Raw genomic sequence first — 11,971 nt, 5'->3', positions numbered from 1 at the left:
TCAAAACTAATAATTCGTGTGTTACAAAAATTGTTTTTCAAAAAAGCAAACAAACTCTGTGGTTTCCGTCCTTCCAACGTTTATTTTTCATACAAACTAATACATTGCAGTAAATCTGGAAGATGGGTTTTATGTCATTCCTCCATATTTTACAAGAAGTGATCCATTTAATCATTCCATACCTGTGCTAGTTGTCAATTTATAAAACCCTGAAAGTGCACCTTTGATGCCTATTAGCATAAAAATTCTGAACCAAATCAGACTATAAATAGTTCTCTTGTTATAAGTCCTTGAAATATGCAGCTTTAAACCGACGTGACGTTACTATGTTGACGTCCTCACAATTTCATTTCAATATTTACCTACAACACTTCCCGTTTATCCACTTTCTAAACGTGAACCCATTCGAACCGACAGTTCTCTGGTTAAAGAGTCGCCATGTACCGTTAAGATAAAACCACGCGTCGTTATATGATAATGACGTAACGTCAGTTTTCATCAAGACCTCATCATCGTTTGTCTACCTGTACTCCAAAAGAAAACCCAATAAAACCCAAAGTTTTTAGTCACTAAAAAATTATGTACCTTTTAAGATCACGCCCAAGGACCCCTGATTACATCATCCAGACATTTCTCCCAACTTCCAACTGTAACACATTACTCCTTGAATCCGTGTGCCCCTATTACGTAACTGCAGAAGAAAAAGAGATGTTCAACAAATATTAAACATCATGCGCAGTCACATAAGTATCACGTCACGTAACATAAGTGCCACAAAATTTGATATCACGTCTTGAATCAAATTGACCTTTTATACCTGAGTGCTAAGAATGGATGTTTGCCTGGGCGCAAACGCTGTTCTCTGACTGCGATCTTTTTAACTTTTAATAATCATGCTATAAATACAGGTTTTTTGGAAAAGGCTTCATTATCCTGTCAAGGATTCTAAAACTAACCACCTTCCCTCGAATTTTAAATACTGTCATGACCTTTTCAGTGTGTTTCAATTAAGTTATTGGTTTCGCTTTTTGCAGGACCATTGATACTGTTAGCATTGACTCCATTGAATCAAATGACTCTATGGGACTCTCCAGTCTTCTAAGCCTGTAAGTGTCGTGTGGCTCCAGGTGTTCTCATATTGAGCAACATCCCAATGTGTAACGTAACCATCGCAAACGCACTATTTTAATAAGCATCGTCTTTCGTCATAAAACTGGGCTGAGCTGCTTTTATTAGAAGGAAAGATTTTTCATGATTGAAAAAGGAAGAAATTGAAAATAAAGCAATTTGTTTGGACTATGTATTTGGATTTCATTAATTGCAAGATTTTGCGAGATTTCTTCTTGAGCAATCCAAAGGAGGTGATAATCTTAGAAAGTTCGGCGAAGACCACAGCTTAATGGTATTTTGATTAAACCAATTTTAATTTTCAGTGGGAAAAATGTTAAAACTAACAATAGATTCCAGGATTACGCAATGATGACACCAGTAAGCATGAAACACGTTGTTCAAAGAACCATGTTATTACCCTGCGTCGAAAAAGACACTAACTTGACTAAGATACGCCCCTCCGACAATCTTTAAGAATTCCGTACATCAAGTTTTTATCTGAGATTTTGCCCGTCCCGCGTACATTGTGGGCATCATTTGACTGGACAATTACCTTTATTTCGAAAGCTACTTGATTCTGTTTCAGTTGGTGATATGATTAAGCATTGTTCGGAAGGATTGCCGTGCAGTTTTCTTTCCTGTTAGTATTTAAGGAGAACAAAAAATTGTTGGCCTAGTTAAAACCATCGAACTAAGGCATTCGATTAGGGGCTGGTGTCAAGTTAACCTATTCAGGACGTCTTGTTTCCTCAGCACACACAATGTGAGTTATGCTACAGTTCTTCCATCCTTTTTTAGGTTCAAGATGACTGCTCACAACATCTCCATTGATTCAAATTTCTTCAGTGGACTCTCCTCTCTGGAGGAACTGTAAGTGTTCAGTAATTTATGATCCTTGTCGTTACAGAGAACAATGACAGCTGATTTGAAATACATTATTTGATTATACGGCTTTTTGAACATATATTATGAAAGAAACTATATAGGGGGAACTGACTAGGTGCTTATAAATGATAATAAAGATGAACAAAGAAAATGACTGGAGCGGGATTTGAACCTGCGGCCTCTGGAATACCGTACCAGTGCTCTACCAACTGAGCTATCCAGCCCTATGTTGGTGGCTCTTCCCAATTGCCAATATCTCTGTTCGGGGGCTGCTAGTCAGGAGCCATTAAACCTGAAACTCTATGTAGCCAGGGATCATACTCCAGTAACACGATACAACCTGGGAAGTGGTGAACAGGCCTCACTCAAAGAGGATACGGCTTGTTGAACATATATTATGAACTTATATAGGAAAACTGATTAGGTGCTTATAGATGATTGTAAAGCACCCCCTCTCTTTCAACAAATTATTTGAATGAACCCTATTCTCCCTATACCGGATTAAAGGTGGCGTCATCAATATAAGCTTAAGTGGAAGTAACATTTTGTTGGTTATAAACAACTGTTACTTTTTGGGCATTGTACCGTAAATTTGGACATTATTTGCAACATTTTCGGGTCGACTTCCTTGGTTGGTTATATTTATTAGGCCTACAATCTGAAATCGTTCGTCGAAAAAGCAGATTTCAATGGTATTTCAATCATAATAGATAACTGATAGATAGCGCAGATATGCATCATAATGAATTCATTAATAAAAAAGCGGAGAGTGACTCCTACGAAGCTCTGCCAAGTAGTCCAATTTCTTTTATTTTCTTTACTGTCAGTAAAAGGTTGACGCTGCAGTTCGATATTTTATCTATGTACTGATCAATCCCTAAATTGTTAAATATGCAAATATATAAGGAGACAAATTACGTCAGCTCCCTTCTCCACTTAGAACAGCTTCGCCACGGGTGGTACTCCGCCCGCCCTTTGATTTTTGATTGAATGGCAACTCTTCCTTTACCATCAGTACTGATGATGAATTCTTCAATTTTACCCCCAGTCAATATGACTTTGCCAAGCCAGTAGACAATTCCTTTGTTGAATGCACTGTCATAAATCAAGCCAGATGAGAAATTGGCAAGAGGTGATAGTTGGCAATATAGAAATAGAGCTGTTTAAAGCCTTTAGGGGTTCCTTTTGAAATAAGCTTGCCTCTTCGTTGGCTGGATGCTTTCGGACAAGTGACGTGTGGTCAATAAAAAGCAAAATATTTTGCTTGGGATTCGTGATAAATCGAGAAAATAACTTGTGTGATTTAGATATTGTTTAACTGAAGTAGCTTAAGTGGGTGCTAAATCTGCAAAAGGAAATCGATTACAGGAAATCTCTTTATAAACATACTGAACACAGAACAATGGGCAGAGAACTAAACGTAATTAAAAAACAGATCACCAAAAAGTAGTGCAACCCCATTATTCTGACTTGCAACAAAACACCGTGTTTGATTTCAATGTGACTGAGTTCAATTTGACTTTTGCATGATGTGTCCCGTTTATTAGGGCCTGACCCAAGTAATCGACCCGCTGACTTGGTTTCTTGTTCAAGAATCCCACGGGGGCAGAGCTTATTAAACATGATCGATTAGTTAATCGATGCAAAGGAAACTTAATGCCATAATAAACAGTTCAGCAAAGATTGTGCATAATGCTTTATAGGTAAGAAAGGTGTGTGTCGCTGGAGCGATAGGGTACGTTTCACAGGAAGCATTGTAATTTCTGGAAGGGGATCCTCAGGATCTTAACTACTTCGTTCTCATGAGATAAAAGGTAACACAACCACCACGGCGGACGAACACGTGATTTTTTCCCTTTTTTTTTCTTAATGGGGCATGGCCTCTAATGAAAAACGAGGTGCCTCCACCCCTACACTAGTCACACCTGTAGAGTGCATGGGTGGCCGTTGCTTAAATTGAAGTTGGAGTTCGTGCCGAAATTTTAATCTCTGCACTAGTTTGATCCATTTGGGTTAGCCCTCCCCCAAACGTCTTCGGTTTCGGGTCAGGAGCTGTTTCCAAGCATCGTGTGGCGACGCGCCTTCTTTTACCCTCATGCACGCGCAATGTCCATCGCAACTGCTTGCGCACGTAACGCCGGCCGCTAAAATAGACTGACCCCCACACTTTGTACTGTGTAAAAGCTTTTCAGCTTGTACATGTACACAGGACATAAGAGCATCTAGTTTGTCTGGTTTCCAGATGTAAATGAATTATACAGAAACGACGTCATCTGAAAAAAGAGAGCCACCACTAAATGTTTGGGGAATTAGAGAGATTCCTTTACTTTACATATTACTCAAGTGTTCCCCATGAAAACTTGTTAAAATTACGCAGTAGCCGGATTCCAGTCGATTTAGCAAGTTTGATAGCTTTAGAGATCGTTTCATACCACATAACGTCAACGTTCACGAACGGTTAACAATAAATGTTTACTGGCAAATTGACGAGCAGCTTATTTCTTTCCAAATTTAAATACCAGAATTCCTTTTTTCCTTTCATTTGGCAGGTCCCTGAGAGGCGTCAGCATCGGTTGCATTGAGGCAAATGCTTTCAGTAGGTTCTACAATCTCCAAACGCTGTAGGTTTGTCTAATTCTTGTTGTCATATCTAGGACACTGCAAGCTGAATATCCATAACAAGCTATGCACATTAACACGAATTTCCATTGGCTTCGCTCTGGTTCCGACGCTCCCTTGGTTAGCAATTTTGTTGTCACAGAAAACAAAACTCATCGCAGTTTTGATGTTTACGGAGGGAAGATATGTATTAAATAGTCATCTTGTCCTAACTGCGCAAGGGTTTCTAACAGATGGGGTTGAATTCCTTTGATCAACTCAACAGCAATTATCTAAGGAGTCGGTTCATTTTTGGCGAGTGATGATGTTTTAGAAGCCTGAAAAACACGAACAGATTGATTCTGACGCAAGGTGCAGTTTAAGGCCAATATAATTACACTTTGGATGTAAATGATCCTTTTGCATGCCTTCCCTGCATATCATCCCATCTGACTGATTGCAGTCTCATAGTAGTTAGGTTAAAATGTGGGACAACAGGGGGTTGGGGAGCCTTTGTGGCAGTAGTGACGTCGATGTGGCGATATTTAGTGAAACGTCTGTTCAAATTGGGTTATAGGAAGAGCAAATGGAATGTATTCCTCTCTCTAAGATGCCCTGATATTAGGTTGAGTGAACCATCATTTCATCAGCCACAATACAAGAAGGAATCAACTGAAGGACAATATGGAAGTTACAATTCCGTATAGATCACAACCGTGCGCTCACTTTGGCCTGACCGACAACCACCGCAGAGTAAAAACGCCCAGCCCACAGCAAGACTTTCAACAAACCCCGGAAATAAAACCGCTTTTCCGCTTGCCAAGCTGATCGACCACGCGAACAAAGCAACCAGTCACCCCCCCCCCCAATCTACGAAAACAAAAAGACGAGCATGAAAACAAGTAAATGTCGTCTGGCGACGAGATTTCAATAGTCGCCTTAATACAGCTAAAACAAACGCAAAAAACATCCATGTTGGCAGCGCAGTCAATTGTTGACCACGATGATGTATGCATTGACCATAGACCTGAAGGAGAAAATACAATGGACTGCCAACTCCAGCGGGCTCACGTCGATCTTGCGTCAAGCGGAAGTGCCGAAGTTATCGGCACAGACAACTTCCGTTTTACTGTCGTTCGTGTACATGATCGTGCTGCGTCGATAAGGTGTTGATATTTCCTCCTCAAAATGGCATAAAGTTTCAGGTAATGATTGTGCAGTTGCTGACAGCAGTGCCCAAAGACAAAAATAGGCGGGTTGAGTTTCTATGGTGTACCGAAGAGGCCAGATTCAGCCCAAAAACAGCGAAAAGACGACAATGGAGGCAACACCATGCAGGCCTAGTTAGGAATCGTCAAGATCTGAAGATAACATTGTTTTATAGTAGGCATGATAGGTGAGTTCATAAAATGTGACTATCGGTCCATTAGGGTTTTAATACCAAAGTGTTTTTCTTCTTCAGCTTAGTTGAAATATCGTCAGCTTATCACAAACATGTAGAAGTAGTGCCAAAGAGTTTGGTGATAATATTAACATTATAAAAAAATAAAGAAAAAAATAAAAATTGATAAGAAAAAATGAGTTGGTTTGCTTGTGGTTTGGTCCAGTATTCCTTTTCACTTCACAGTAATTCTCCTTATATTTCATTTTGTGGTATGTGCAGGTGCCAACTTAGCCTACCCACTGAATTTCTGCTCGCATCATAAGTTAATCATTCTGGTCCTGGTAAGTGCATTGAGATGGTTGTTTGAGTTGGTCGTTGACTTGAGATTTCCAGTGTTAAATATTTGAAATTTGATTTCTTAAATTGCAATTTTAACAAGTTTCATTTTTTTGCATTCTCTTGCGTCTGGCTCCATGTTTGGATGTTTAATCCACATTGCACTGCAATGCATCCTTTTCTGTTGATGTTCACATGTATTAAAAGCCCTCCTGTTAACCGCTCTGTAAATGTTTGTTGAGTAGTAACCAGAATTGTATGCATGCTATAACCATTCAAAAGTAAAAAGTCAGATTTTAACTCTTGTTCAAAAGTAATTCTTGGCCAAATGCCAGATCTTAGGTTCATGTCATCAAATTGGGCCAATCCAACCAAGCAGATCTCAACCCCTTTAGTTTTTATTTATTTTTAAGGGTAGTTATGAAAGCATTTTTGCATAGTTTAATATTTTTCTGTAAATTATGAATAAAATGTTACTGTTAATGAACATCTTGTGAGTGACTAATGTACGTTCCTTCACACTAATTGGAACATGGTCTTTTGGTGATCCTTCAAAACTGGCATTTAAAATGAAAAAAACAATGCAAGTGCAATACATTCTTGAATGTGATAAAAGAACGTTGGGTTTGAACCCCATTCAAGCGGGCTTTTATTCACTCATACTTCGTCGAATCCCAGTCCTTTAGGTTGTGCCAGCATCAATTACACCATCCCCTGACTTGGTGGCTCACATGGACTTGAACAATGTACGAAGGGGCGCCACAATGTTGAGGACACAACAGCTACTGACAGCAGACTGCAAGCAGGAAACTGATTGATCTTTTCAGCACTTGCAACACCCATAAGGAGCATAAAACTTTAGCAGACCACATGCTTTAATCGTATATGCAGGATGTTGTGTGCTTGATCCCAGCCTGGCACACTGTGGCATTTTTCCTCAGGGAAGCAATATTTATTGATGATAAAGTTATGTTGCAGGAAAGAAATCACAAGCTTACTTTACATTGCAATTTCCTCATTCGTTTCATCTTACCTCCTTGAACACTGAAGTAGTTGATTTTAAAGAATGAAGATTTTAGGAGGCGTTCTTTAATCACTAATATTAGTGCCAGAGTCCAAAGGTCAAGTATCATGGTGACTTGTGCACATTACACATTTCAAATGTGTCACATAATGTTGTACACGAGTACCTGCAGAATCTTTAAGAACTCTGCTCTATTCCATATCTTTGGGGATACCACTGCCCTCAGTTACGCCACCTACATAAAAGCCTGTCGTGAATATGGACAAATTCAACTAATAAAGAAAGGCATCTTACAGGATGCTTTAATGAAACCTCAGTTTTATTGGACAAAATTGATAGAGACAACTTTGAAACTATTATATAATAAATGAAGTACTTGAAAAAATATAACTTTTGTATGTGTACATTGTAAATCTCTTTTTTTTACATTTTGTAATTCAGAATTTTGGGGGATTTGGTCGTTTACAAACCAATTTGAGTTATGTTTAGAAGTTTTGGATGCTCCTCTGACCAAGGGAAGCCAGAAACCCGTCATTAATATTCTGCCTGAAAATTTACCAAGCCGATGCATGTTGTCACTTTTTTTTGCCTCAAAACAATTCTGACTGTATAAAATCAGCTTATAAAGATCCTATTAGTGTTACATACAGTTATGAAGTATGGCATGTACATGTACGAAGTCATTGCGGAAATTATGCTATGGGCCTTCATGTTTCCCACTCATTTTTCTAATATAACACGATGTCCCTTAAATTTAAATCTTGTAGAAAAACACAAATTTGCTCATAGCCCTAGCATTGGCAATATTTTTTAAAAGACTTGAATATGAACGGGGAAACACTTACTATTTTTTTCCCCTTGAAAAATCCGACAACCCCACCAGATGAGTATTTATAACTCTAAAAATTGCTTTACGAGTCAGAAAAAAAAGGTTTTGCTGGGTCAAGCCAACCAGAACTGGTAGTGTCGGTTGGGCTGAGAATACTCAATCATGTTTGCCGATTGTCACGATCGTGCATGAGAAAAGACTACATACACAGCTTTCCCTGTCTAAAGGCTCAGTAATTGTCATTAATGCTTACGTTAGTATACTTATAATTATCACAATGTCATAACACACTTGTATGTTGTCTATCTCGTCCATTTTGCGATTGTTTTTTCCAGGAAAAGAAAAGTTACGAGCGCAGTGCCTGTCGCTATCGTTCATCGCACGTGAACAACGCTAAAAAGGTCAACCGGAAGTTTCTTGTGCCGGCAACTCCAGAGCTTCCGGCTGACGGAACATGTTTACGCGCAATGCTCGGTGCGCCCGCTGGAGTTGGCAGTCCGTTGTATTTTCTCCTTCAGGTCTATGCATTGACCCAGAGCGTAGAGCAGACGTTAACATCATAGACGAACACCATCACAAGACACCACAGTACAGACCGAATAAACCACAAAGACTACAGGCCAGTCAAATCAAGCTACACACCTTTCAGAACGACTTTACCTGTGAAAGGAAATTCCAGACGATAATCAGTAAAAAATATATGTGGAACTACAGCAAAATCTGTTGTCCGCAACATGAGAAACAACTCGGCCCCACGTTCAATTCAGTTCAATTCAATATAACTTTATTATCCCATTAAAGGGAATTACTTTGGCCTTTTTGCACACGTAAAACAAATATAAATTACAAATACAAATTTTAAGTGTCAATAGTTGATAGCAACATAATAAAAACCTTACTAATACTTTACGTCAAATTGATCACTATATTACATTAAAACTCATAACATAGAACAACGAAACTCCAACCAGATGACTTCCTTGCCAAAACGAATGACCTTCGGATTCCAGACAAGAGTGTCACGACAATCACCAGCACGCTACATACAGCACAACACTACACACAGAAATTGACTAGGAAATACTAAAATGTACTTCGGAGTAAAAGCCTGACCCACGATATTAAGAATGACAAACAAATCTTTGTCAAATTCGGCATGAAACCAGAAGCAATACAATTTGCCCAAAAGCTGTTGCCAATCTTCAGAAATACAGTGGTAGGCCGTATGTATCGAGGGAGGCAACTTTGAGACAGTTATCGAGGCGAGCCAGCGACACTCGTTCCCCACTCGTTATGCAATCAAAGCCGGCATTCAGAAGGACGTCGAGCGATGAACAAGCCTAGACATAGGCAGAACCAGTGTCGATCTACGCATTCCAAACAAATTCATTTAAGGGAAAATGATCACTAAAGGGCTAGTTGTTGAGGATTTCAAGTATACGTTCCACGACTGCACAGTCTTCTCTCATCTTGAGATAAAATAGGTCTAGGCCTATGCCACGAGCACTTACTTGACGCAAAATCGGTAGGAGTAGTAACCTGCAGCCTACCACTGGGAGGGGAAATCGGAAAAAATCTTTTGTGCCAAGTCATTTCAAGTCCTCTTTGACGAAACAACCTTCAAAATCTATGGGTACATTCCAAACTCAGTTAGACGACATTCTATGGGGTGGGGTGGGAGAAACATCGAAAGATTCACGAAACTACAAGCAAGCTTGCAGAGAGCCCCACACCTGGGTATTACCTTCAGCCTTATCTTCTTACACCAATTGTGGTCTTGAAATAATTGGCATAGACTTCCTTTGGACTTCCACATCGGTCTTCTGTGCCCAAGGCTAGGACTGATCACTTGGCTGTGGCTTGAAAATAATTAAAAGGAAAATAAATAAAAGGAAAATTTCATGAATAGAAACTAAGCCCTTGTCTAATTGCTGGCAGTCAGCTATAATCTAACTGGGCAGACACAGTGGCAGACATTTGGTAGCACTTGACAGTTCTTAAAGAATTACTGGACATGTACATGTACCTTAAAAGTGTAGTGGTACACATGGAAATTGTTATGGCATAATAAACAGTACGTGCGTACGTGTATTTGTAACTCAAGCGAGTTAAACTCATCTGTCTCAAATTATAAATCTTCAGTTGATGCCAGGCCCTGTTTACTTTTAACAGTGAGATGAAATAAGGCAAAACTTACCTTGTAGACATGAAGGAAAACACATGTGGCTTGCTTTTTTATGGACCAAACTGATTTGCGACTTGAATTGTGACTGGACCAAATGACTTGTGACTTGGTTTAGATTGCAACAATTTACAAGGGACTTGACTTGGACTTACAAATACTGACTTGCTACCACCTCTGTCACAAACCCCAGATACCCGTGTTAGGGATAAAGCGGCCAAACTCTCTATCTGAATCAAGAAGTGGGAAACATGACACAGATGTCAACTTTGAAGTGGTCTATGAACCAGTCTAGACGAAGCAGCTCTGCTTGACACTTTTCCAGACACCCCTCGCAGGAGACTGGAACAGATGGCCTTAAGAAGATGATATAGAAAGTCCTAGAAGCAGATCATGCAGTTGCCATTGACCAAACGAAAGAAAGAAAACAAATCCAGAAACTGCGACCAAAAAAATATGCGCTTAAGGTTAGAAAAACCGCACAAGGAACCTACCTTTATTCATTCGTAACCCGAAAGGAGCTCTACAGGCTTTGATTTAGATTTGGCTGTATCGATGCGCCTTAATGCTGAAGGAAAGCGACAAAGGGCCCCTCTTCTGTTCCACGGAACTTTCTGAATTTGCCAACGAAGACGCATTTTCCAACCCTAGATCTACAGTGGATAATGCCAGAGTAAACAGAGAAGCTGAAAATGTCACGAAGTCGCTGAACAAAGCAGAGGAGATCGCCCGTCTCCAGATGAGTTAGGGAAACACCATCATCCCGGAGATGCTCATCGGATACCATTCACACCCACACCCAGCGATTAACACCACACCGTGCAAAGCGCTAATGAGCAGACCATGTCGAACAAATCTTGGCCGTTAACCTGGAAAACAACCCAAAATATTTTGGCATAAACAGCACAGTGAAAGGCAACAATAGAATATTGAAAACAAGAACAGAAATTAACTCCAACTTCGTTGTTAGAGATGACGTCTCTCTCACACAGACAGATTTTAACGAATGAAGTTGAAAACGAACATGTAATCTACATCGCATACGTGTACATCAGAACATCACGTGAGTGACGTTCTGCTTTTTTAACATTTCTCTGTTATATATTAAACACAGTCCATTTCCTTTGTAGAGATAACCTACCATGCATTATTTTAAGACGTAATGTTGGTTTTCGTCCTGTTCCAGAAGCAATTAAAGGCCTTTGGCTTGCCCTTCCCTGGCACTCATACGTTGTGGATCTGTCTGTGATTTTGCTAATCCAAATGTCACTTAAGTCACAAGGAATTGCTGTTAACATATCCATTTGGTGTCACTGATGACTTCTATATTAATATTGTTAGAAATGTTATTTACATTCCCTGGTGCATTCGACACCTTTACGCGAGCTAACTCGTTTTGGGAGACCCTGGCATATCAATCGTGGATCTATTTCTTCGAACCAAAAGGGAGCTGAGTGCAATAATACTGGCCCGAGTAAATGGGAAGTAACAAAGAGGAATTCATCACTGTTTGTGTTTTGAAAACGGAACGGGAGTTGTGCGCATTTCTAGATTAAATACAGGCAAATAAAAAAGGCATACAAATTTAGAAACCGATCCGACAATGCATCCCGTATACAAAAA

The 11,971-nt window shown here is 39.6% G+C and overlaps 1 non-coding gene across 1 annotated transcript; it reads right to left on the bottom strand.

The window, feature by feature from the left end:
• Positions 1–2,146: 2,146 nt before the first annotated feature.
• On the bottom strand, positions 2,147–2,219 carry Trnat-ggu (transfer RNA threonine (anticodon GGU)). Its single transcript has one exon. It is a non-coding gene; the product is annotated as a tRNA-Thr (tRNA).
• Between the last annotated feature and the right edge of the window lie 9,752 nt (positions 2,220–11,971).

The sequence above is a fragment of the Acanthaster planci genome, linkage group LG01, assembly GCF_054643075.1.
Source record: "Acanthaster planci isolate LZ-2023a linkage group LG01, COTS_SCS, whole genome shotgun sequence".
NCBI lineage: Eukaryota > Metazoa > Echinodermata > Asteroidea > Valvatida > Acanthasteridae > Acanthaster > Acanthaster planci.
This window is presented reverse-complemented; position numbering and strand designations above follow the sequence as displayed.